Source organism: Anser brachyrhynchus (genome assembly GCF_964034855.1).
Source record: "Anser brachyrhynchus genome assembly, chromosome: 19".
Lineage (NCBI taxonomy): Eukaryota > Metazoa > Chordata > Aves > Anseriformes > Anatidae > Anser > Anser brachyrhynchus.
Window position 1 is genome coordinate 9,256,213 of NC_137712.1, and position 26,643 is coordinate 9,282,855.

The 26,643-nt window shown below is 42.9% G+C and overlaps 1 long non-coding RNA gene across 1 annotated transcript in view; it reads right to left on the bottom strand.

The window, feature by feature from the left end:
- LOC308180298 overlaps nt 1-26,643 on the bottom strand; it is a 72,561-nt gene that overhangs the window by 44,208 nt on the left and 1,710 nt on the right. The window contains exons 2-3 of the long non-coding RNA XR_013940873.1: nt 21,658-21,781; nt 1,928-2,074 (exon numbers count right to left, since the gene is read on the bottom strand). This is a non-coding gene — a long non-coding RNA (uncharacterized lncRNA). The remainder of the gene's footprint in view (nt 1-1,927; nt 2,075-21,657; nt 21,782-26,643) is intronic.

Sequence of the window (26,643 nt, forward strand, 5' to 3'; positions counted from 1 at the left end):
ACTTTTATAGGATCACACTATGCAGGAAGGAAATCCTCCAGATTTTTCTGCAGGGTTAAACTTTGCTAAAAGTCTTCCTGATTTGCTTTCAGAATTTTCCTTCAGACAGCAAATTACCTCTCATGCTTCAGGGCTGCTGCTTGCCTCTAGTTGTTTGGGAGTGAGCGTGACATTTAGCAGCTCAGGCACAGTTTCGTTTCCTTCTGCTAAATCACAGATGCTCTATTTCCAGCTGTTTCCAACTGGTCAGAGTAGAATAGTTCTCAAAGATGGTACTGTGGCTTTACTATTTGTTTTAACATATCAGCTGTAGTCTTGATCACATGTCCAGTCTTGCCAGGTTTAGGACTGAAAAGAGATTTTCTCTTAAGGTACAAACTTGGCAGTGTTCCCCTGCCCCAGGAGGTGCAGACTACCTGCCCTGAGCACCACCATCTGGGCTTTTGATAGTGCTGGTGCCTGTTCATCTCCTGTTCTGCAACACATGGCGTGTTACTTCTCTGGCTTAGAAGTGGTGCAAGATGGAGAATCAGGAACAGTATGAATTTGTGAACCGATGGAATGTCTTATTAGAGGATAATAAGCCGCTGAGCACATTCTTCCATTCCTCTGGCCAATTTAATTTTGAAACGTTAAACATTATTGGCAGACACAAAAAGACAGTGTAGGTAAATAATATCGTTTATGCCTTGGTTAATTAACTGCCTGAAGCACCACCCATGAAGCAGACTATTCTTCTGAGTCCTGACTGAAGCAATAAGGAATTAAAGGAATATTTTTAACATTACCATAATCTAATATGTGAACAAATGAACAGATACTGCATTCAGGAGAGCTATAGCAAAATAACTGTACTGTTAATGGGAGGTTGACTGGATAAATGCCAACATCTTCACTGCCCTGAAAACAGAAGAGTAGAAAACACATGTATTAAATTAAACTAATGATTTGTGCGTCTCAGAGGCAGGTATCAGTAGAAGGAGCCCCTGGAAGGCACAAATAATGAATACATTGCCTGTAAGTGAAGTGTTTATTTCTCCTTCTAGTAGGAGGGTATTCCATAAAAGAGAGCATGAGAATCTGATATTCCTCCAAGATTTTGAGAGGCTTACTGATGATCCCCAGAGGACTGTCTGTCTGCAGGGAAGTTACTCAGTGAGGGCAGCAGGTATTCCTAAAGGCAGCTGCATTTCTAAGCAGGTGGGCTGCTCTGCCAGAGATCAGGACTGGCAAACTTGAGAAACTAGTGACTGAAAGCATGCTTTGAAAAGCAGAACAATCTGGGGAAAAACGCAGCTGGAGAGAGATGGTTATAAAGTGATGTGATACAATAGCTGCAGCCAAGTACAGAAGACAAGTCTCCAGAAAGTACAGAAAATAAAAAATTTTGCAAGGTGCTGATTAACAGGAACATTGTTTTGTACAATGCCGTGCATCCTTCCCAAGCAAAATCTACCAGCTAGCTCAGTACGGCTGTGTCAGTCAGCCTTGGAGAAAGAAAATAATGCAAGTGGAATGATATGCTAGTTGGGCTGTGGAATGATATGCTAATTGGGCTACCTCCTACTAAACTATGGGCAAGCATCTTTGCATGCCACTGTACTATGCCATACAGACACCCAGCATCTGGTTTTATCTCATAAACCTGAAAGGTACTCCAAGGCACAACATAAATCTCCCCTGAAGGAATTCCACTGTAGTTTCACAGGCTGTGTCTATAGTGCTGAATACAGCAGGGTAAGTGCAGGCGTTCAAACACTGGTGGTTACAGCCAGTAGCACTCAGCTGTTACCTCTCTGTCATGCATGATTTTGACCTGTACCAATGAGCAGTGTTCAGGACAACACGAAGACTAACTTCTGAGAAAACCAAGTTCCAGGACCTACTAGGTAACATAAGTAAAACCGCATGAGGCTGATTTCCTTACCTTAAGCACCTTCAGGAACTCCCAGCATGCATTCATGGCATGTTCCAAGGCATACAGCATCTTTGTGCTCGTAAGAGATGAAAGAGAAAGAAAACACCATTTTGATGGGCTGCAGCACAGTTCACACACTACTTCCAGCATCTTGAACTGTAAAAAAACATACAAAAAGCAATAACTATGTGTTAGAGTCACATACACAGCAGAAAACCAGGCTGTACTGTGGGAATATGGCCAGTCAGTAGCTTCTGGCATCTGGAGCAGTGATCTGCCCACAATTTGCTTAGAAAAATATAGACCCTAAATCCATAAGTTTACCCTGATACAGGGTGTATCCTGATTCTACAGTCTGGTAGTACAGCAAGGTTTTCAGAATTCCCAGATCAATAGACAAGATTCTGCCAATGTGTCCAGCCCGTGTTGCGATCCCATAGCACTTCCTAATGTTTTGTTTTAAACAAACAAACAAAAAAGAGCCTCATCTGCTGCAATTGCATTAATTTAGATGGTCATGGACCAGTCTCACCCCAGCCCTAATTTCTCCCTCTGTTCAAGCAATTGTCCAGAAGGAAAAAAAAATGTGCCCACCAGCAATTTTCTTCCTGAGATGCCTGCAAGGAAGGGTTTCTGACACCTCTGTTTCATGGTAACCTACAACCTGACCTTATCTTTACGTTGGCAGTATGCTTTTATGCCTAAAGATGCACTCAGAACATCCAGCAGCCTACAGCAGTCAACAGAGTTCTTAATACAGATGTATGATCAGCATATCCCCAAACAGACATCCCAGCCTCACATGATGACCCTGAAATCACATTAGGAACAGTTTAACGCATTGTCAAGAACCACAGGGAGAGCGATATTCTTTACACGTGTAGAACAGACACTAGAAAACCAGCATGTCTGTGGGATGAAAAAGGAGGATGGAATAAAAGAACTCTTTGAATGGACATAAACCCACTAATAACTGTAGTATTAGTTCACAGGAAAGAATACTTATGATATCAGAAACCACCAAGCCATCTGTTTATTTTAATATTAAAGAAGATCTTCCCTAAAGGACACGCGGGTGTCCTGCAAGGACTCCCAGAGCAGCTTCAGCCAGCAAGGCAGGCGGCAGCAAGATCCAGTTACCCGACCACAGATCGCCTGCAAACGGTGAATCAGCCTGCAGAGATCTCTGCTCAGCAACTCCCAGCAGATCTGCGCCGCTTGCTACAGCCCGGCCGTGCTCATGGGAACCATCCGGGATCCTCATAGGCTGGGGATGGCTGGGCTGGGACCTAGGCAGAGCACGGAGCTCCCCCCACCAGTGCCGATGCCAGAACATTTGTCGCCTGGGCTAAGTGAGCACAAGTGGATGGTAACTGCAGATCATCCTGCTGCAAGTTGGCCTGTGGTGATAGCTATTACTGGTACCCACACAGACGTGTGCTATTCTGTGGTCTAAGGTACTGAGGTACATTTAGAGGAGATCTGGTCTTACCATCCGCATTCCTCTGGTCTGTTCACTCACCAAGCAAGATGAGAACAAGTCAGCTTATTCCTGATCCGACTGAGGTTCACTCAGGCTACCCCATGAACGAACTTAGCCCATGACCTATGACAGAGGCTGGTGCAAACGATTCCTTCAGATCATAGATAAAACTCCTGGTAAAGCCCTCACATGAGTCACCGATCATTGAGACCTTGAACACCTGGAAACAGAAGGATTTTAAATCCTTGGTTTTTAGGCAGTCAGCCCTTACAGACAAACCCAAGCGTGCCGGCAGTGAACGGCCCTCATGGCCATGTGGCCAGCCGCAGTGACAGCCACACAGTCCTGCAGGTGCAAATCCTGCTCAGCACGAGGACAGTGACTTTGTGCTTCAAGCTTACTGCAAGCCGTCGTCATTAGGCTGTGTCTCTGTATAGGATAGTACAAAAACATCTCTTCCATGATCCCATAGAATGAAATCTCTCTATGAGAGAACGGCTGGTGGCAACATTAACAATTGTTCCTCCTTCGCCCCCTGGGCATTTCAAGTAACTGCAGCCATGCCCATGCTGCAAGGCAAACTGATTCAAGCTGCTCAGTCCCCTGCTCTGGCTCTCAGCACAGCTCCGTGGACAGCTGATCTAGCACAAGCAGCACAAGGGGTGGCAGATAGAAGAAAAAAGAAAAAAAAAAAAGTACGTTTTGCTATTCTGTGCATGAACTGGAAGAGGCAGGAAATATTAAACAGAAAAGGACAAAGAAGAAAAGCTGCACTTCGGCTGTTGCTGTTCTGTTTTGCTGTCATTGGGTTTTCATTTTATAAAACAGTCAAAGCAAAATCTATTAAAAGGAATAAAATGCAGCTTTTTATTCTCTGAAAACTGTAAAAAAAAAAAAAAGAAAAAGATTTATTTGGAAAGAATAGACAAAGGAAGAAAGAGCCCCACACAACAGATGTTAGTCTAGTTGGTTAATACATTCGCATACTATAGCTATGAGTATGATGCAGTAATCTCCAGGTTAAGTTAATTAATTTTTGATGTCTCCCCAAGGCAAGCAAAAGCAGGATGAGGCTCACTGTTGATATAAATTATACCCCTTGAGGTTGTTAATGTTATGGATTCTGGAAAGACACTTATTTTCATTTGAGAGAATACACACATCACATTCAGCTGTGGTGAGATGTGCAAGGTTAAAGTTTCCAAAAAGTACTTTTTAATTAAAAAATACGCTGTCAAGATCCTCTGAATTTCCCAGTAGAGAATACTAAATAGAGTCATAGCTCTCTGACAAATGCCTGAGCATTTACATATCCCCTTTGAATTAGCAACATCCAAGGCTTGCATTGTTTTACAGAGAGTTCTTTTTTGTCAGATACTTCTTGTATTTATGGCATTTCGAAATACGTTGTAGCATGCAGAGAGCAAGTCAGGTCACAGATGGAGTGGGTATTTTCATGACCCCTTGTTTGCACCAAGCTTTCTCTTGTGCAGAAAGAACCCAGCTGGGTTTGTGCTTTCTACAGGGCAAACTCCAAAGCTTTTCCACTTGGTTGGCTTAAACGAGGGTGGTTTTTTTTGTTTTGTTTTGTTTTGCTTTTCTCCCACAGAAGTATGCAGAACTTAATTTCTAAAGACAGGTTTTTTTTCTTTTTTCTTTTCTCCAGGTAGATGCCTCTATGTTCTTAAATACTAAGCTCTTGTTAATTTATCCCTGTCCAGTAGCTGCCAACCCCCTTCAGCCCACCATTTTTATTTTTTTATTTCTTGTGTGAACACACTCAATTGTATTCTCTTAGCTTAGATTTAAGCTAATTCTTTTTTCTCTGTAGCATCACTCCCCACATGTACAGTTAAGGCCACTAACTCTATTAAGGTCAATGAGAGTCATGAGAATTAAGTCCTCATTTATGAGATGTTACTGTGGTGAAGGCAACCAGCGCAGCTACCTACACGTGGCACCGACCCAAGGTGTGCTGGGAGCTGGGTCTGTACGGGAGCTGGGCCCTGGGCTGGGAGGAAAACAAACCCTCAAACCCTCACTAGCCTGCTGCTTGTTTTGTGCCAGTGAGGACGTGCAAGCTCGACGAGAGCCAGCACTTTACACAACACTGTGAAGTGCAGGCACAACTGTAGTTTCCAGGATGCTAAAGATTTTACTGATTTTTCTTTTATGGTTGGTCTTCTCCAAAGAGGGCAACAGTGAGAGGAACTTTGTTTTTGACTTCAGAAGTCAAAGTGACCATCATTTTTAGCGTGGCTTGTAGGTCAGAATGAGGAAAGAGGACACTTTAATCCAGCCTACAGCACTTCTTCCTGAAGAGCAGCACAACCATTTCACAGCTGCACGTCTCACCCTGGGGATACAGGTTCCAGGTACAACAGCATACAGAAGCCTGCCAGAGCCAACAACTGATATTTTCATAAATATATCAGTCCCACTTAGTAATAAAATAAGACTTTGCAATATCTGCCTGGTCAATACTGATCCTCCTCTTCCATAATGGGAATAATCCCAATCCTCTAACATCTTAGATTCCAAAGCCTTGTTAATGTCTTATTTTGTGTCAGCCTGGTTCCAAGGCGATGCTAGTCTCCCTGGGATGCTAAGACTTTAGGAAGACAACCTCTGGACTCAGGGAAAACACCCTTTATTTCCAGGATGGCAGAAACATGTCTCAGGAGTATAAAAAAATAAGACCAGTCACTCACCTCCAAAAAAAAACCAAACAGGTGGAACACGTTTTTACTTCAAGAGGGATAATTAAGGCAGCAGTGAACTTACTATCCATGGGGCCGAGAGCGCTCAGTATGCTTGTTTCATGAGAGATGTAGTAACAGTTTTGTTTGCTGAAATAAGCTAGAAAATAAAACCCGTCACTGAATTCATGGATCTATGATAGATGAGCTGCTAGGACATCACTGGACTCTGACACTGAAAGACTTACAAGCAGCACATCATTAACATTCAAGAGGAAGCTACTGTGGAGCTTATCAGTCCACTGCATTACAACACAGCAAGAATAGCTTTTTTTTTTTTTTTTAGAGCCTAGAATTACCTGAAATAAAGGTATGTATGTCAAAAGCATTCAGTTATGGGATTATGTCACATCATTTTTTAGAAGCACCATCAACATGTTGAGTCTACACTTATTTTCATTAATAAAAAACATCAATTGTATTATGAAGGTTAAAAAAACCAAAACTTTTCTTGCAGGGCCAAAAGTCACGTTAACTGGAGGAACGTACACATCTTGGGAATAAAGGCTGCTCTGAACTTACTGGGAAAAAAGACAAAAGAAAAAAATTGATGATAAAGAGTTAGATAAGAAAGTGCGTGAGAAGTAGACAGTCTAGAGGAAAAAAATGCAAGGAAATATCTCCACATAAACTTTACAGGGAGTTTAACTAGCAGAAAACATGAATCAGTTGCTTGCAAGCATAAATGAGCACAGCTCCCCTGACTTCAGAACTCCTGACATACTAGCTGGGTTTAATAAAAGAAAACGAGGTGAAAATACCTAAAAGCCTTGCTCCGCTCATGTCAGTACAATGTTTTAAATTGCCTTTTCCTTGAAGCCAGAATTTCACCTGAAAGTTTCTTGTATTTGCACTCACCAACAGAAAGCAAAAATTGGCAGCAGAATGCATGATCTGAGCATCCTATGGCCAGAGATACCTCATCTGCCGCCTCTGCACCTTTGGCAGACAAGCACATTTGCAAGTGGAGAGGGTGTGATGGAATACAGCTAGAGACACAACATTTTAGTCCTGGCTGAAGCTGGTACCATCGCTTGGGACTTGTTGAAGCTGTTGCCACCTAGAGCATAACGAAAGTCTTTTGCAGAGGCTGTTCAGAACGCTGCTCTAAAAAGAAGCACAGGGAGCTTTAAGGGGCACGTCTAGCAAGTGTGAGAACAGCACACAGTCATACTGCAAAAAGCCTCAGTGAAATTCATTTCAGTTGTTAAATATGTACTCAGGCTACCAGGCAGGACATTATGGCTGTCGCCATTACAGCTTTTCAGCCTGGATAGCACTAACTAATTGGATTACAGCTAGGTTAATTACAGCTGTCTGTTCATGATGCAGTTGGATCTCCCAGCTGCCATGTCACAACCGAAATTACACTGCCTCTATCACTTCCAAGCAGAAGAACGACTGAGAAAGCTTTGGCTGCAAAACCGTCACTTTCCATTGAAAATGGGCATATTATAACAGGAACTAAAAGAAAAGCACTGAACAAGAATGTAGTAAACAAGCGAGTGCACACAGTGATTCTGTCATAGCCATCTGAAGCAACTCCGATCGAGAGCTAAGCAGGGCTCACCCACTGTGCAAGAGCACAAAGACCAGAAAAAGCAGTGTGATTTTCTAAAGACACATGATGAAACATTTCCTTTTATTGACTGCCAGCTTTACTAACTCCCCAAAGGCGCTTCTCTGCTAGCCTGGCTCAATCAAATGCTTCCCAGCTGAGGACAGCACCTCTCTAGACAGAAGGATCATCCAAGGCCTTATGCACAAAACGAGGTTAATATCTCCCAGAACTACCAAAAACCTAAAAATTTTACTGATTGTTTATAATACTGCAGTGAAAGGGAATGCAAAGGAAGAGGTCTGTAGGCAACTCTCCCACTTTCCATTCCTAGTGAACTTTCTCAGCCACTCAGCCTGCCTCGTTCACCTCAGAGCACTTAGCTTTAGAGGTTTTTATGATAAACATCTTATGCAGAGGCTGTTCAGGATGCTACCCCAAAAAGCGGAGCAACACCACCTATCACAACAGGCTACCGTGAGTGACCTCTCTATCAGGTTTAATTACAGACTCCAGGCTAGCACACAAAACAGCAATGAGGAACGCTCCTAACTGCAGACACCAAGTTTGGCATGTCAGGCTTTGTTACGAAATCACTTCATCTTTCTGGGCCAGGGTGGTATCCGCAGTAACTAGCTTCATTTCCAATCTGTATCCAGGGATTATTGTAGGGAATTCAAGGACAAGAAAGAAATGGAGAGACGGGGTAGGAAAAGGGGTTGGCATGTAGTTTTTTGTTAAAAGTACGTTTTGAATTCATATGGCTTTAGAAACTACAATATCAGTAGAAAAAAAATGTCTTTAATGTTAAATTTCCCCTCAAGATTCAAGTGAGCGTTAATGCTGGCCGCTTCACTTCATTCCTTCCCCTAACTTCCAAGCTGAAATGTCAGCTCAAGCTATTTACAGTCCCTCACTTTAGACTTTCCTAAGGCACGGTCAAAGGAACATTCAAATTTCCATTCCATCAATTCAAAGAAAAACAATCCCAAACTTTGGATGTGTTGGATACAAGGATTAAAGCTGTGTACTGCTTACACGTCTCCTCGTTTTGTCTAAAACAGAGGGGTTGGTTCTACACATGATGCTGATGTGCTTAAAATCTAAGCTATAAAGTAACACTAATGGCACCAGAGACCTAAAAAGCTTATCAGGTGTTTTTCTGTAGGATATTTAACTACAATCACATCACTGCCCTCACATGACGCAGAAACATTCGTTTCTGCATAATCTTCAGCTTGCTGAAATGGTCCAAAGCAGAGTCCAAATGAGATTTAAAGGAGCGCAGACAACCAACAGTCCTTGCTTGACTGACCTCCCTCATTTTTGGACTTCTTTTGTTTAGCAGTATAGACATACCAATAGCAAGTGTATTCACGGCACTTGTACTATTTCAGATGGTTAGTGGACCATCAGTCAGCAGCCAGCTCTTCTTGCAGAACAGCTTGTAGCCGCTGCTGGAAGATTTTTGCTGGGACTGGTTTGACTGGGATACTGCAGCAACAGAACAGTGACTTAGGCTTAGCGCTGGTACTGCCGAGTCTAGAACATGCTGTCTGCAGGTACTTCAGAACAGTGAAAATGCAAATGTAACCTGCAAGTGTAACAGGCAAGAGACTAAAAGCAAAATCAGCTGGATTTGAAGTCTTCTGCAGAGAACACTGTCTTATTTTCTTTCTTTACTTAGCTCTGGCTCCTTTTGCCGCTTTTGGGCTTCCCCACAGACTGACTGAGCAGACATCGTACCTTACTCCCTTTGCTGCTCTTTCCTGTATTTCATGGTCATTTTGTCCCACTGAGAGAGGGGAAAGAAGGGAAACCAGAAAAATCTCTTCCTCATCCTCCTCCTTATCCTCATTATCCAGGATATCCAGGATATCTTATCCAGGATAAGATATCCATGGATAAGGTGAGCCCTCCTTATCCATCCTCATCCTTACAATCTCCTTCTCTGTTTCTCCCCTCCCCTCTGTTAGCACAAGGCTAAGTTCTCCCCAGTGAAAGAGTCAGGGACCCTCTGGGGACCTGCAAGGAGCTCTGCAGGGCTGGGAAGCAGGTGCCAGCACAACCAGGCTGTGTTGCAGGTAGAAAAATATTTAGCAAAGAGCAAGCTGACAGTGTGTACCTGGCTCGTCACTGTGCCGGTGGAGTTTCCTCCGCATTGTTGAGATACAGAACTCCAAAGCCTAGGAAAGACAACTCAGGTTGTAATATGGACACTGCAGAGGACAGACCTCTCAGTACTACTGCAGGTCAGGTCAGCCACCAAGGAGCCTCTTCTCAGCTTCTTCTCACCCAGGACTGACGTTTGACTATAAAATTAAGTTTTTCCCACCCCCTGCTGTTTCCCTCTGCCTTCACATCTGTGGTCTTATCTGGAACCACGCACTTGCACCATGCTGTGATAAAAGGTTAACATAAGTAAATGGCAAACCCACATTGCTGGCAACATCTGTTGAGTGAGTCACTCTTGCTATAGGAGCTGTTTCCTTTAAAGTGGAAAGAAAGAACATAATACAGAAATAAGGACGCAGTCATTGAACTTTCTATAAATAATTCCTCTTCATTTTCTATAACCAACTGTCTTGAACTCCTTGCTCTCTCCCTTGCCATCAAAGTTCCCAGCCCTTGGTTCTAGTAATTTGTCAATGAATTGCAAAAGGAACAGCGTGAGTCAGCCCAAGCCCAGACAAACAGTAGCCTATGGGGAACCTTCTCGTACTCCAGAGGGGAAGATTTTATTCCTTGGCTTTAAAAACTCGGTGCAATTAGAACAGGAAAGGGGAAAAAACAGCTGTTCCAAACATGATGTCAATGTTTCCACTACTTCATAGGGAAACCATGTCCCCCCTCTGATTTTAAAGATGAAATACTAGTGCTTATTTTCCTGTCAGTTGTATGTGTGTGAGGAGAGGGGAGGGAAGAAGGAGGATTTGCTGGCTTTTTACCTAACTATGAATATATCAAGAGCCTGCATCAGCTGAGAAGTGGGAAGCAGCTGGAATATATCTGAAGGGAGCACAGCAGCCAAGCAAGCTCCATAATGGAAAGCTCCCTGCACTGAAGAAATCCTGAGATGGCTCAAAATTCACGGTTCTCAGGGAGCCCTTCTAACTTCCTGAAGTGTGACAGATTAGCCAAGGGTTAAAAAGAAGAAAGTGATCTAGGTGCAGAATGGCCACCTAGCTAATCAACAACAAGAATACAGCTATTTTCCATGTCTCCAGGTTTGGTAAACATAGCTGACAAAAGACTGGCTAGGATACGTGGCACATACCTGCACCAATCAAATCTGAACCCCAGTTGCACCAAAACATTGCAGCATCTTCAGTCCCCCCTGGGCTGCTAACACTTTGGGGGGGCACAGAAGTCAAGGCTGATGGAAGAAGCCAAAAACTGAATATGGGGGATCCAACAGGTCCACAAACATTCCAACGTCAAACTTTCGGCTTCTCAGTCTGAGGTTATTTGTCCATTTATTTCCAGGGAGAAACTGGTTATCACCTTTATGAACATTTTCCATCTTTTTTAAAATATAAACAGAGTGCAATGTTTAAATCCCTGTCTGTATCTCTTCCCTCTCGTCATGCGAAGTTTAGCAAGGAATGTGATTTTTGTTTATAGAGGTAAGGAATTAAATCCATGTCTCAGCTTGACCTTGGCTGCCCTATTCCATTAAATACCATCCCTCAGACATCAGAAACAAACCATGGAGCAGAGGTAAAGCCTCTCAAACACATCAAATTGCAATTTGTATTTAGCATTTTTGCAGTTATAAATGGCTTTCCGTCAGTTTGATATTGGGTGCCTTGCCCACTCCAGGAGTAATGCAACATATGATTCTTGGTTTATTATGCTATAAATTATGAAGTCATGGAAAACTGTCAGAGAACAAGACACACGTCCTTGCAATGTAATACTGCCTCCATAGTCATCCCTGTGGAGGCTGAGCTACAGGAAAAGATTTGGGAAGAGGGGAAAAACATCTTTCCCATCAACAGCTGGATTCAGACACTACCTGTTGCTCAAACTGCTGGCCAATTCAGCCTTCTTCTGTGGTTACATTGAAGTAACCCTGGCAAAAATAGTGCACAGGGGACTTTAAACCATTTGCTCAGAAAATTTCATCAGGCACAACATGATCCGTTGTCCTCCACTTGCTTTATATTAAGGAAAATCAAAACCAGCTTATAGCAAAGGTTAAAGTATAGACATCTTGTTCATGCTTAACACGTAGCTATCGTCATCACTCCAAAAATGTAACAGCCACATGGAGAAAGGCACAGCAACTGTGGAAAATATTTGCAGTTGTAGTCATGCACTGTCAGTAACAAAGGGAAGGATGTGTCTGTGCGGCGTGGTACTTCTACCATGCTGAGATGCCAGGGCAGTTACACGCAGGGCATAACCTGTGATTCAGTTAGCCTTCCCAGGCTAAACCTATCTGTAGGAAGAGGGCCAAGCTCAGGAGTTTCAAACTTCACGAGGGAATTTGTATCTCTCAGGAGATCAGTCTCTGCTGGTGCCCGTAGATCACCTGCTCTCATTTATCAACAGACATCCCAGGGCACCTACTGCAGTGCCACAGAGTAAGACTGATCCCCACACATTCTGAACTCTCCTCATATAGTTTAGGGTACCTTGAATAAAGAAATTAAATACTCTAACAGGTCTGTCAGAAATAGCACTAAAAGTACAGAAGAGAGCAGGAAAAACAGGAGGACTTGCTAACACTTAACAGGAACATTGGTGCAGGGGGCAAGGGAGCTCCTCCAGGCCCTGGGGAGTACAGTGGAAGTAGTAAGAAGAGGAAAATGAAGAAACAGAAAAAGGAAGAACAGGACTTTAGATCTAGGAGAGAAGTAAAAAGGAGGCACAGGTTAGATAACAAACACTTTTGAATCCCAAATATCTAAACTTCTGGTGTTTTCACCCTTAAACAATTGAGACAAACCATATTTCATTCCCCTTTCGGCATTCACCACTCTCTCTCAAATTGTCTCCCAAACAATGGCTTTTACTACTGCTTCAAAGAGTCAAATAGGAAATTCCTGCTACAGGAAATTATTATTTTACCCCATTTTTTATGTAGAACAAATTATTTTCCCCCCCATTATTTCCACAAGATCTGGAGTTTGAAAGAACAGCTTATAAAATATAAGAACTGGGATCGCACAAAGAATAGGCATTACGATTTGGGGGGGATCTGAACACAATCGTGTGCTCTGTTCAAATCCTCTGACCCTGGAGTGGAAACTATCACGTTCCCAATTCCTAAGGACCATTCTGACTTTTTTTTTCCTCTCTAGGAAATCCGCTTTTTCATACACACATACATATGTCTGCTCGTGACAGCTGCCCCTGGTCCTCCCTCCGTTCAGTCCTCTGCGTTACATCCACAATGTTCTTGAGAGCACTGAGTCTCTGTGGCCCATTAAAAGCTGAAGTGTGCAAACAGATCTGAGGGAAGCTGTTCATGCTTGAGGACAAACATAGTCACTAGGAAAGCCCTTGTTGACCCATTAACGCCAAACCAATTCCACGCCGAAACATGTAATTAGTCCAGATATCTAATACTGGAAGCTATTTCCCTGGGAAGTTTTGAAAGCCGTAACAAAGTTAAAAAGCATGAAAAAACAAAGATGAAATGCTGTTTCACATTACTGAATTCACTGTCCTTGAGGGTGCGCACCCGAGAACGGCAACCCAGCAAGAAACAAGAAGCAGCTGAGTTCAAACAAAACTCCCATCATGTGACTTTTCACTTAACAGTGGTGATTACACAATTGTTGTTCTGTTATACAAGCAAGCGGACTCTGCTGCCTGCAAATAATCAAGTTAAACTCGTGAAGGTCCAGAGCTGTAAACATCCTCCCCATTGGGAGCCCAAAGATCTTTCTGAAAGGAGCAGCATGGATCTCGTTATACTAAAAATATCCAAAGTGATAAGATTTTGTTATGGGTAACATCTTTGCCAAATCTCCTCTATAAACCTTACTTTGTTCTTAAAGAGAAATAAGAGCCCAAGCCACCAATCTGGTAAGCATAAGACGGGCACTATGGTAAAAGCCTTTTCTGAATCAGGGCAGTTGCATTTTGCAAGGATTTGCTGCTTTAAATTGTTAGCGCCTTCACTTATCTTTTTTCTTACAAAATGAGCAAAACATACTGTCCAGTTTCAGCTGACCCTTGTAAAGGGTAGCATGAAAGGAAGCAGAGGAAGATCAGTAGTCATAAGAAACCCAGTGTTTTCATCTCCTTCGTTGTAGTCCAGAAAATTGCTCAAAGAACAAAATGGATGCTGAACTCTGCATTCGGTGAGCTAAATGCATCCGTTACATAATGGGACCTCAGCGCATTTACATCCAAATGAATTTGTAGAAAGCTGAGACACAGAAGTACAGTAGCCATTAAAGTAGAAGTATTTTGATTTCCTGGAGAAAACATGATGATTCTGACCCTGCATATAATCAAGAATCAAATAACCACAAAAAAAAAAATCTCCCTGTAACAGCTGGCATGAATTCAAGCGATTTTTCTTCAGAACAATACCCAAATCCTTAAACGGCCCTACTAATCCTAGTGGGAGGGAAGCACTTCCCAACCTTTACCACTACCCTGGTGTACCAAAGTGACATACTGCACACATACTGCATGCAGACCTCAGGCTGAGGTGGTATCTTACTCTGGCTTCAGTTCCCTTAACCTTATTCCTACATGTGAGATCATCTCACAGCCTTTTTGATCAGCCTTAATCTAAAATTGTGTCTCTGCGCACAGAAACTCTAATGCAGACTGCAGATGCTCTCGTAAGATGGTCCCAGCAGGCTCAGCAAAGCTCAGCTTCAACTCTGGCATTACCACAAATCAGTATTCAGCCAGCTCAAAGCAACAAGATGACCCTCACCAGGTTTTCCTTACCTCTCGTTAAAATCAGTAGCAACTGAATACCTAATAGCTTTTAGACAGCCAGCATAAAATCAAAGCATCCTGCAGGACAGCAAGAAATCGCACAGCAGCACTCTCATTCCTCAAGACTCCCTCTCCTCTAAACAGAGTGAAGTCAAAATGAAAATCCAACCTGGACCCCTTTTCCACAGAAGTCTGTCCAGAGTTTGTTAGACCCTTATTGAACTGGCCGGTGATCCTAGGTTCACTGCTGAAAGCAGAATCCAGGTTTTTGAGATTCAGGCTACCTCCTGCATGATTTGCACAGTTCCCCTAAATATACCCATAAATAGAGCTTTCAAAAATCTGCAGTGAAACTCATATAAGGGAGTGGAGTCCGGACTGACATAAATCTCAGAAAACGTGTTTGGTTCAGATGAGCCTAAAAGAGTTTAAACTCTGAGCCAAATCTGTTTAATCTGGAAATGATGCTGGAAATCTCATAAAGTCAACTTTCTTGAAAGATTTGTAGTACTTCCTTATTTTCATGCGGTCAGAAATTACTACTAAAAAAAATGTCTTTTCATGCTATTTCAGTATTTTAGCTTTATGTTTGAGCCAAAATCAGAGCTGTTTTAATTTTATTTTCAATAAGCTCTAACCAGCTTGTAAAAAGAGGGTTGCAATTAGATTTGGGTTAATATATTAAGATTTGTTCCATAACCCTGAACACAGTAGTCCTATGCTTTTTGCCCCCTTTTTTAAATAGTATTAATCAACCGTGCTTCCACTTTGCCAAAGTTTTTAATCGGTGTGGCCATGGCAGTCCCCTCTTGTCGGGCTAACACCCAGAAAGGCGTCACAGCCCCCCCAGCTTAGCAGGGGACCCCTGCTGACATGCTGCCTGCCACCATCAGCCACACCACGGCCACCTCCAAGAAGCCACCAAAGTCTGCCCGAAGCACGCATGGCCAAGAGCATCCCAGTGGCTGCTCTGCCCTCAGAGGGAACCTCTTGTTCAGCACCGAGTGCCTCATTACTCCGAAGCAAACACTGTCAGATGCAATTCTCCGGTGCCCATCAACTTCAGAAGGCCTTTTATCTGCCCCAGATGCCTGCTAATGAAAAGGGGTTGCTGCTCCTTCTGCTGAGGCCAAAAACTGAGTGGCAGCAGTGACTCTTGCCAATTCCGGATCTAACTCTAGGAAAGTTGCATTTTCCAACCCCACCAAAAGAAATGCCTGTCACATTATTCACACATGTGGTCTCTTACCATATGAGGAGGCAGGCTGGGAAAGGGAAAAGCCAATGTTAATATTTGCACAACCAACCCAGGCCAGGATCAGAACAAGTAAGACAGTATGTCCCTGAATCTTGCAGCAGAGACCGAGCAGTGAGAATAACCTTTAGGCAGCTGAGGGACTCCCAAGGATGATCACTCATGAGCTTTAACAGATTTTGGATCTGATTTCCGCAGCTGTGCAATATGGTGCACAGACTACACGGTAACAGTGGTGCAAGGATGCCACAGCACTACGCCGTAGGAAACAGTGAGGTGCTGGAAATACTGCAGCATCAGACGCATCTGACACTAGTCTTCTACCACCAGGTCCTGCTGCTCCCCTCTGTGGCCTGCTCCCTTCCTGTACCTCCTCTATACCATGGCAGTGGGGCGGGCACAGATGACACCAGACTATGTTCTCCCTTTCCTTCCCCATGGACATGCCTCCCACTCCGGCGTGGGGCAGATTTCCTGCACGCAGGCTCACAAGGAGGTGGCAGATGTGATAGGATGGAAGGGCTTTTATGACGTGGTGCCATAAAATAAAGCATCCTGCTCTCACCCCCACTGCATGAGCATGGATCACACTCGTTCTTCTCAATTTGTATCTGTCTCTGTATCTGTCTCTCAGGGATCTTCTGCTATATAGGAATGTTCTGGCATTTGGAATTTCTCCTCATGAATAACATACTTTTATTCATAAAGGCCTATAGCAGAAGCATGGCGCCCTCCTTAACAAGGATAATCAAATATTGGAGGGAATACCTCAGAGAAATACTGAGAAAGCATCTGCGTTTCTAAGAAAATCATCAAAAGAAAACACTTTATTCAGAGAAACTCCAGGATATCCATAGGATATTCTGGGGATTACAAATAAGATTTGAAACTAGAAACAATAAAGCAATTTTCCCTCAGGCTTAGAAACAAAACTACTCCAACTTGATTTAAGAGAGGGCAAGGGCTCTAGAAGTAAATCCATGTCAGTGAACTCCAGAATGTATCAAGAGACCAAAGCTGGCAGAGAACATCATAAGATCCTACCTTTGGTGCCAAAGGAATATTCCAGTTTTGAAATACACAGCTTGGAAAAATCTGCTAGAATTTGTAAAAGATGCTTTGAAAAAAAAAAAAACCAAAAAACAAAAAACACCACAAACCTGTACCTTCTAGCAATATTTCCCATCCCCAAAATCTTTACTGAGCAGAAGACCATCTTACAGAGAAAAGGTATCACCCATCCCAGAGGAGCCTGGAAGGTGAATCGAGAAAAGGGTGCAAACAAGTGACTTCACACTGGGGGAGTTTGGTTTGGCAAACAAATGCTAAAAGAACATGATGGAGATGCTTCATGGTCCAGAAAGGATGAACTGGAGTAGTCCACAAACAGATGTGGAAAACATGGACTAAGTAAATGAGGAAGAAGCAGAAACAAATTTTAGGAAATTCTAGGAGAGAGTTAAAAGACTTTCAGATGAAAAGACAGAGGGAAGCGGTTGGTTTCCCATTAATCCAAATCTACCATAGCATGTCATTTGGCAAATTCAGAGGGTGGACTAGGTGATCTTGGAGGTCTCTTCCAACCTAGATGATTCTGTGATTCCGTGAAAATAACATGCTGGCATAATATTTGCAGTGGCATTCATGAATATGAATGTTAGGAAGGAAGAAAACTAGGTAAAAAAAGGGCTGTTGGCATAAGAATATCTTGATGTAAAAGTTTAACAGCCTTGCTCACAGCTTTCATTAATAAATGGCCATAAGCAGGTCAGTAATATGATAAGGATGGAAATGAGAAGGATTTCAACCACCACAGAAATGAGGTTGTGGAACAGCCTCCTCCCAGCAGCAGCGGGACTCGGTCTTGACTTGAAACAATCCATCTTGATGCACTTACGAATGCCATTACTATGTGGTTGCCTGAGAGGCAGAGCCAAGACATGACCCTGAAAGTCCTTTCCAGCCTTTTTTCCTAGGTCCTCCAGCAGCACCGTGGCAGTCAGTCGATGTCTGTGTTCTTCTTAGCATGGGGCTGCCCCTTGGTCGTCCCAGCTCCCCCGACTGAAGCAAGGCATGTTCACCAGCTGAACACAAAGCAAAGCCATTTCTACAGGAAATGGACCAGCCCTCCTTTCATGTTTGTACTGCAATATCTGAAGGCCTATCATCCATCAGCCAGCACCACTTTCTTTGAAGCCCTCAATAAAATGAATTTTAGCAACAGGGCAGGCCAAGTTTCAGATGTTACACTGTTTCCACAGCTAGATTTCAATTTCTTTTTCTCTAAAGGTCAGAAATAATTAGTGTCATGGTCTTGCCCATGCCCATCCCAGAAATGATCCCTAGGATGATTTGTAAAATTTGGATCCGCACTCCACTTTGGCCTCCAGCATTGCCCACGACTCTAATTGAAGCTAAGTACTTCATCAAGACCACGCACAAACATAGCTTGCTTTGCCAAGGGTTACATCCTTAGAGCCTCTTTGCCATGGTCAGGCAGATAATGTTTTCCCTTCACGGGGTAGATTCGAAATACTTGATCTGTTTTTCTCGGCGCGTTCCACTCTCATCAGGAAGTCGATGCCAGATGTTGGGTTTCAGCTCCAGGCCAGGGCCTGTGGCTCATGCATCACCACACGAACACTGGCCAGCCAAATGCCATTTCTTTACGTTGTGGCTAATTCAGTAGCTGGCTTTCTGCCACAGAGCAACAGGCAACAACTACAGTAAACTGCATCTGGAGTAGGAACCATGAGGGAGCCTACAGGAGGAGACGGTAGAAGAGCCCCCCGCCAGCTGCTCACCGGCCCTGCTCGCGGCTGGAGGCAGCTCCTCCTTTGCTAAGCCGCTGCCTAGGGCTCTGCTTCTCCAGAAAAAACACCACCCACTTGTCCCAGCACAACAGTGGGGTGCACCCCATACAGTCTGGAGGACAAGGATTCAGAAACAGCGTCCTCAGAGTGGACATTAAAGGAAGATGCCTATGTGGAGTCACCCTGTTCTTTGCATACTCCCAGTGCTGCAGAGCAGAACTTGCTCTCGCTAACCTCATTCATGATTAAGAGTCCAAACCATCCTATGATTCTGTGAATACTTTACAGCATTTTCTTTCTTGCTTTGAGGAACTCAGATGAAAACAACTTGGTACATCTGATTTTGTGAACACAAGCAAACGAGCAACTTCACTGCTTCTCCCCTGCAGCAGGTAGCTGCTGGCTGACTTTCCAATGCATCAGTAAGTCTCAGCTCAGGAGGATTTAAAAGCAATCAATAAAGATATTAAAAATGTTTTATACAAGATCCATCTACCATTCACGACTAACACTTTTTACGACAGAGATCACTTAACAGTTCTGCCCACAGGAGGCAGAAGCATGCAGTTTGGGCCCGAGCCCGTTCTCAGAGCGTGTCCGTCAGGCACTTCAGTCCTAAAGGCAACCAGGCTCAGAGCTCCACAGCTCCAGCAGTCATGTTTGGAGCTAACGCTACAGCCAGGCTAACAGACAGACAAGCCTGGAGGAAGGAGGAGTACTTTTCCCTTCTCTTGGCCCCGGGGGATTTCAGACCATCTCAAGCCAATTGACATCGTGGTGGAACTTTGTCAGCAGCTCATTGACATCTGCAGGCTCACAGCTGCAGCCACTGGAACTGCTCATATCAGCAAAGTCCCCTTAAGGCCCAAGGTTGGATTTGCTGGATGAAGATGACCAGCATGTGATAGGATGAAGGACCTTTTCTCTTTAGTTGAACACTGTTTTTTATTTACCAGCACAAAAAAAAGATACAAGAATTTTTAGATTCTACTGCTGTTCTAAGTGTGAAGGACTGGAAAGAAAATACTCACACTTCCCCTTGGGATAAGACCATCATCTATTTCAGGAAAAAAATCAATTTTCACCAACAGATGAAGAAAATTCAAAACACTGTCTTTGCAAAAAAGAATATGTAAATATTTTAAAGGACTTTTTGCTGTTTAAAATGTTTTTATTATAGTAAATTCTTCTGCTTAAGACAGGGCTTGAGAGGAAACCCACATAAGAATGTTCTTCATAATAACCCACTGATTTGAAAGGATCAGATTTTCTCCCCTACAGATTTGGTACTGGTATTAATTAACATCATTTTCCAAGAAATGTTGGAAGTCGTGTGTTCCTAAAAACCTTCCAATGACAGCAAGTCCACATGCCCCTAGGCAATTCAGTGCCTCACTCTCCTTAGGACTTTTTTTTTTTTTAAATAACTATTCCTAAAAGTTCCTTTCCTGTGACTTAAGCCTTTAACTAATATTCTTATTTATACTGTACATGGAGAAAAGCAATCTTTTGCAGCTAACATATATCTGAAGAACATTATGTCTCCCTTAGAGTTCCCCCCTTCACATTTAAGGAACCATTCTTTCAGCCATACATGAAAGGTCATGGCTGTTTTTAGACTTTTGATCATTCTTGGGTTTTTTCCTCCAGGGTTCCTCCAATTGCTCTTCATCTTTCCTCAAGTGCTTTGCCATTCCTGAAGTCCTGCTCTCCAGGAGGCAAGAAGCCACTGATAAAGGAGATCTGAAGACAGGGAGCAATGAGACAAATAAAACCTCAGAACAAAACTAGTAGCAGGAGGATGTTTGCTCACAGTACTTGCTACAGTACAACTTCAAAAACTCAGCATTATTAAGTAAAAGTTCAGGGTGCTTATCTTATCTGAATGTGTTTGCACATTCATAGCACTGAGTCAAAGCCTCATTAACCATGGAGACCAGCTCTATGAACTTCTAAATACTAATTGCTTTACATTCTTTGAAGTCAACAGTAGATGAGGTTTGGCTAAGTCAATCTTTTATTTTTGGAAGTCTGTGCCATTATCCCTCCCGCTGCTCCCCAGTTTTGCCAGTTTAACAATGCAGTTTGTCTTTCCTGATTTATTTTTCTTTAAAAAAAGTGGATGATGTGAGCAGGCATCACAGATTCTTTGCTATAACTGGTAAACAGGTGAGGCAGGGGCAAGAAGAGATGCACAACATAGCAAGTTGGCTGAAAATGCAGTGACAAAGGGAATAGATCTAAATAAAAAGGAACATGGAACAAGCATCAGGGAAGTGATACAGCACCTGGATTTTTTTCCTCATTTGTGAGATTCAGGGAATTGGGAAAAGCTACAGGGTCAAAAACCACCACATATATATCTAAAGCCAATACCACCGGGTTTCAGAGGGGAAAAAAAAAAAAAGCTAAGGGACTCCATTTTGACCTCAGCATAGGTTTCCTCTCACTACTTCTTATTTGTTTCTCTTCTGAAAATAAACCATTCTTCCTCCAAAAAGGCACGTGAAGATTAGGCAACAAAAGGTGAAACCTTCTTAGGTGTAAGGGAATTGCAGGCATTTCACAGCAGAGCCTTACCATTTACACGAGAAAGATTGGTCAAGTTGGATGACATTACCGCATGGCTACCATCCTGCTCCACATGCATGCTGGACGACAAATCCCATTACATTTAGGCAGCACATCAATCATACCAAGCTTGCGCCATGAAAGAAGAGGAAGAGGGGGCAGAAAAAAGCATTTCACATCAAGTTCTGCTTTCCGTCTGCTAAAGCCATTTGCAGAGGCATCACTCACATGCTTAGATCTGATTTTGTTTCTTTAATGCGACTGTTTAGCATAACTGACTGTCAAGTGGGATGTCTGCGTGTGTGGATACACACTCCTGAAGGAACATTATCTATAGAAGAGGATTAATGTAAACAATTATGCAGGCTCTGGTGACCCAGTGACTCACCTTACTAACCAAAGAGCCCAAACACAATCATCTCCATCAGCCTGAGTTGCATCTTCAAGCTCCCTGTGCGCGGCTCCTTATTTCTAAGTTTCCATTCACCGTTTCCAGGACGTTGATATATTGACTAGAACAGAAAGAACTGTTTTTAGTTCTTTTTCTGAGTCAGAGCAAACTTGCCTTCAATCTAGCTCACTGATTCACCTTCCCTCCTGCCACCCCCGTGTGCCTGCACCCTGGCTGACCACAGAAGTCCTTTCCAAGCTTTTCTCCCAGGCATTCTCGATGCCAGTTTTACTGGGCTCCCATTCACAGCCTCAAGCCAGGGCTAGGTCACTCACAGTGCTGTGTTTTTTCTCCCTCTGCCTCTGCTTGCTGATCAAAAAGGCCAACCCAGTTGAGGAACAGACTTTTTCCCTCCACCTTTTCAAAGTGACATGTTGCACTTCAGCTTTTTCTAAACCAGCTGAAAACTGGGTCAGGGAAACAGCCATGCTTTGCCACCCTCTCTGCGTGTCTGAGCTCAGCAGGCAGTAGTTTCATACAGCACCTTCCCTAGACACCAGGGATTTATACTATATAGCAGATAGTCAGCATACAGTGGTATTGAGCAGGGAAAAATTAGATTCACTTGTATGTGGATTATTTCATTAGATCTCACAGACTTACACGCTGATTAGGTAGTGTTTCACATCCATTTGCGCTTGCTTTTGCATAGGAACAAATAAATGGGTAGCAGGCACCAAAATGAAGCCAATTGTGTTATTTCTATGCATATTTATATCATATATTATTTTTTTCTGATTATCAGTAATGAGAGGCTGAACAATCAGAGTAATAAAGACTGGCTACTACAAAATATTTGATGAAAATACAAGGGAATTCATCAATTTCAAATGAGATGCCATTTCCCTGAAAATGAAAGCAGCAGTAATTCCCACCAGAAAATAACAGCTCTCACCTCCTCCTTTTTTCTACAGTATAATCATTGCCACTTATTACTTTTTGCTACGCATTGTAGATAAGGAGAGAGCTCCATTACACTGCGTTGTTGAAACTCATAAAAAAATGCATCTTTGCACAATGAATCATTCCACTCACACAGCAGGGCACAGAGGAAATCTCCCCCTGTACCCTGCCCAGGGGAGCCTGCTCAGCTCTTCCCCGCTCCCAGAGAAGACAGCAGCTCAGGCCCAAGGAGTGAGGCTAATCCAAGACCAGAGCAGCCCTGAGGCAGCAGCCCTGGGGTACAGCCCGCACCCCAGAGGAATTCCCTGCCCAAAGGAATCCCCCACTCACCCCATGGTGCAGCAACAGCGAGGCAAAGCACCTCTGTACCTGGAACACCGCACACTGTTCTCCCTGTCAGCAGCAGCATCCCGTGCAGCCCCCCACATCCTGACACAGCACAGGGAGCCTGCCCACTCCTGGGGTGCTTGCAGCAAGGGGAGCAGGGGAACACCAGGGGAGCATGGCACTGAAATCTGGATCCAGCTCAGGTGTGCCGGCTATGGTAAAGTTACCCTTTCCACGTACAGATAATAAAGCGCCACGTATCAGTGAAGAGGAGGCAGTGAAAGCCCTGGGGGTGAGGCTTTACCCAGGTCACCCTCACATCTTGGAGTAATTTGAAAGAGGCAGGAGAAAAGACGTCCTTCAGCTGCACGTTTTGGGGAAGGAAGAGCCACTTGAAGCCATCTTTAAGACACTGAGTCAAATGGAGCCAGTGGTGGGAACTCTGCGATGGAAGCTGTAAGGACAGCAAGCCTCGTGAAGGCACCCTGGCGGACTTTCCCTTTCCTACTCCTGGATTTTGCCTTTCATCTTCAGAAATATGATTACAAGATTCTCTTTACTTCCCTCAGCAGTCTGCTGCATAGCAGATCTCTAACACATGCATAGCCACTTGAATGTGTCCCTGAGATAAAATATTTATAGCCCATATGCAGGCCATCTGTGTATGCACATGCATCTCTAACAAAGAAATCACAAGCAGAGATAAGACAGCCTTAGGTAACAGCATCTGCAGCTCGCATTGGCCCTGGGAAAAAGCCACCTAGAGATCTTAGGACTGCACATCTTATAGGTAATAAATACATCACCAGAAATTACAGACCTCATTAGAATTTACATTTCCTTGGGGAACTCCCAAGAATTTGGTTCTGGGTCTTTGCACAGCTAACAAGACCTGGCACAAGTTTCCTAACTGCACATAGATCTAGATTATTGCTCAGGAATCATCTGTTTTTCTCGGTCTGCCTTGGTTCCTTGATGCTCTTTCTTCACAAACTACATCACCCTTGAAAGCATTCTACACTGGGAGAAGTCTCCCATTTTAAATATAACTTATTTATACAGAATGTGAGTAATTAAAGCAGAAGTGGAACCCTTTAGATAAACACAAGCCAAAAACTGTTGCTATAAACATGCTTGTGGGCTTTCTGCCTGCTGGTCTCTTGAGCCAAGCTGCTTTATTTCCACACTGGGACTCTTGGAAAAAAAAAAAAAAAAGATGTACACAAAAGATGCATATCCAACAGTCTTCGCAGGATGAACTGTGTATCCCTGTGGTATCAGTGATCCTTGGAAAGGGGCAAATTTGCTGTAATTCTTTCTGAAATGGAGAAATCATTCCCGTCTTTGTCTGCACATTTGGAAAGTCCAAATTAAACAGCTCTCCTCTTTTCCCTATTTCTTAATGCTGAATTCGTTATGTCAGAAATCTGCATTTTTATTCACTCCATGGTTGTTTGAATGCCCTGTACCCCATAAAGAGATTCTCACTGCCTACCCAAAGTAGTAACACACATTAGATGTAACAGATCACCTTCTTAAAGTGCTTGTTTCTTCATTGAGTGTAATAAATGTTAAACACTCCACTTAGGATTAATGTGAATTTTTTGTCTATCTTTTATACCAAATAATGTAGTTCAAAGCTTAAGCATTGTACAGCACCTGTTTTGTGCTGAGGTAAGAGATACATGTAGCTTGAAGATACACAGCTAGTGTAAAACAAGTGAACATGCAATGGCATGGATGAGCAAACCTGGTATGAATTTTAAAGCTAGCTCACTGAATTGTTTAAAATACCCATGAAAATATTTTGGGCAATTAAGGTATCACAATGTTTTTGAAAATCTTTGAAAATATTTACAAATGATTGTGCTCAACTTGTTTTCCCTAGCTTCCTGTATGCTTTATGTGAACTTATAAGGTGAGTGAATGGGCTAAAATCTTATCCCGAGCAGAAAGAAAACACAGACCACCTGGAACACAAGAGCCTGTGAAACAGGATGTCCCATTTCTCATTTTTCCCAATGATAATCAAGACAACCATGTAGACGGATGGATTTTTAACAGGAACAAATCAGGTGAGGTCAGATGAGAGAGGATCTAGGAAGTACTGTAGTCTTCATTTAAAGTCCAACCAGTGAATCAAAAGGGTATTCTACAAGGTTAGAATCCAATTCCAGAGATGATCTGGAGCCAGTCTAAGTCAAAGGAGCCAGGTAGTTGCTTGCATAAAGATCTTGCCAAGACCTGGCTGAAAGTGATGTAGAGGTTACATAAAAGCAGGGTGCCCAAATCTGCAAGAAGAAAATCTATAAAGCATTTTCTTGACTTAGAAGTTTTAACCTTTGTGCTAATGATACAAGTAGTGATCAAATGGAAACTCTGCAAAGTCTTGCTAATGTACAATTACAAAATAATGAGTGTCATAGATGGTCCACAGATGCAGCTTTGGGATGAAAACCCAATGCAAGCCTGTTTACTTCAGCTACTAGTAGTGTATACTGGGAGCTATCTCCACAGCTGAAGGTGCAGAAAGATTCCTGTCTTACTGTCCTAAACATTGTTTTTGTTAGCAATTGGTCTTGTTTATTTCCAACCCACAGTTGGTTTTGCTCACTTATTTTGAGGAATTTGTAGGAAAATCTCTTCAACCATTTTTCAGTTAGAAGAAACAACTATTGCCACATACTTTCCCCCACACAAATACCTCGTAAACAGCTGGAACTTTTAAGCACTGATCTTGGCCAGCCAATAGCTTTGTCAGGGATGTTTGGAGATACTAGACGTGGCTACAGTGAGTCAGTGTTGCATTGCCCAAGCATTAAAAATATCACAAGATTGCATTCAGTCATTAAATTGTTTGTCTTTTGGTTACTGAAAAATTAGGATGCACACATTCAAGATTTCCTCTATAGCTGTGACGCCTAGAATCAGAGAAGAGATGTCCATATACAAATACTGTGGTTCAACTGTTGGAGCTGTATGACAAAACCTCAAACATTCAATACATGACAAACCATGAGCTAGCAGTGTAGATGCAATGCAGTTGGTGGAAGAAAAAGTTAAATAGATGAACTTTAGACTGCTGTTCACTCCACATATCCAGAAATTAGACTGTATTTATCAGTTTAGTAAATAACATGTCACACCCACTCTGCCACTCAGTTCATACTTAAAGCCTATGAAAGACAGACAGAAGAGACAGAAGAGTTGCAGGAAACCCTCCTGAAGGAAAGAGTGTGATCTAGGACACCTAGCTAGGGCTAGGACACATAGCAGCACCAAAAAGCATCCCTCAGCTAACAAGGGAAACACACTGTAATAATTATGCTGCCACACTTGCAGTATGGAAAGGCTTCCAGTTCAAATGACATTTTCATAATCTTTCAGACAGTTTTCTTATTATCTGAAAGTGTTTATTTCTTGCTATCTTTTGTGTCATTCATTAGTTGTTTTTTGTTGTTGTTGTTTGTTTGTTTACTCTTTTCCTTTCTAATTAATGATTGAGAAAGAAAATGCTCTCAGAGCTTAAAATTTCCATTTGCAATGATTGAGCTGGGATAAGGACTTCATCTTTGAAATTCATTGAATTTGAGAGGGACCAATAGTTAAATACAAAGACAACAATGAACTGCAGTGAATGCTGAAGTTCTTTGCCAACTCACCTTGAATTTAAGGGACACTTTTGGCCAAAGT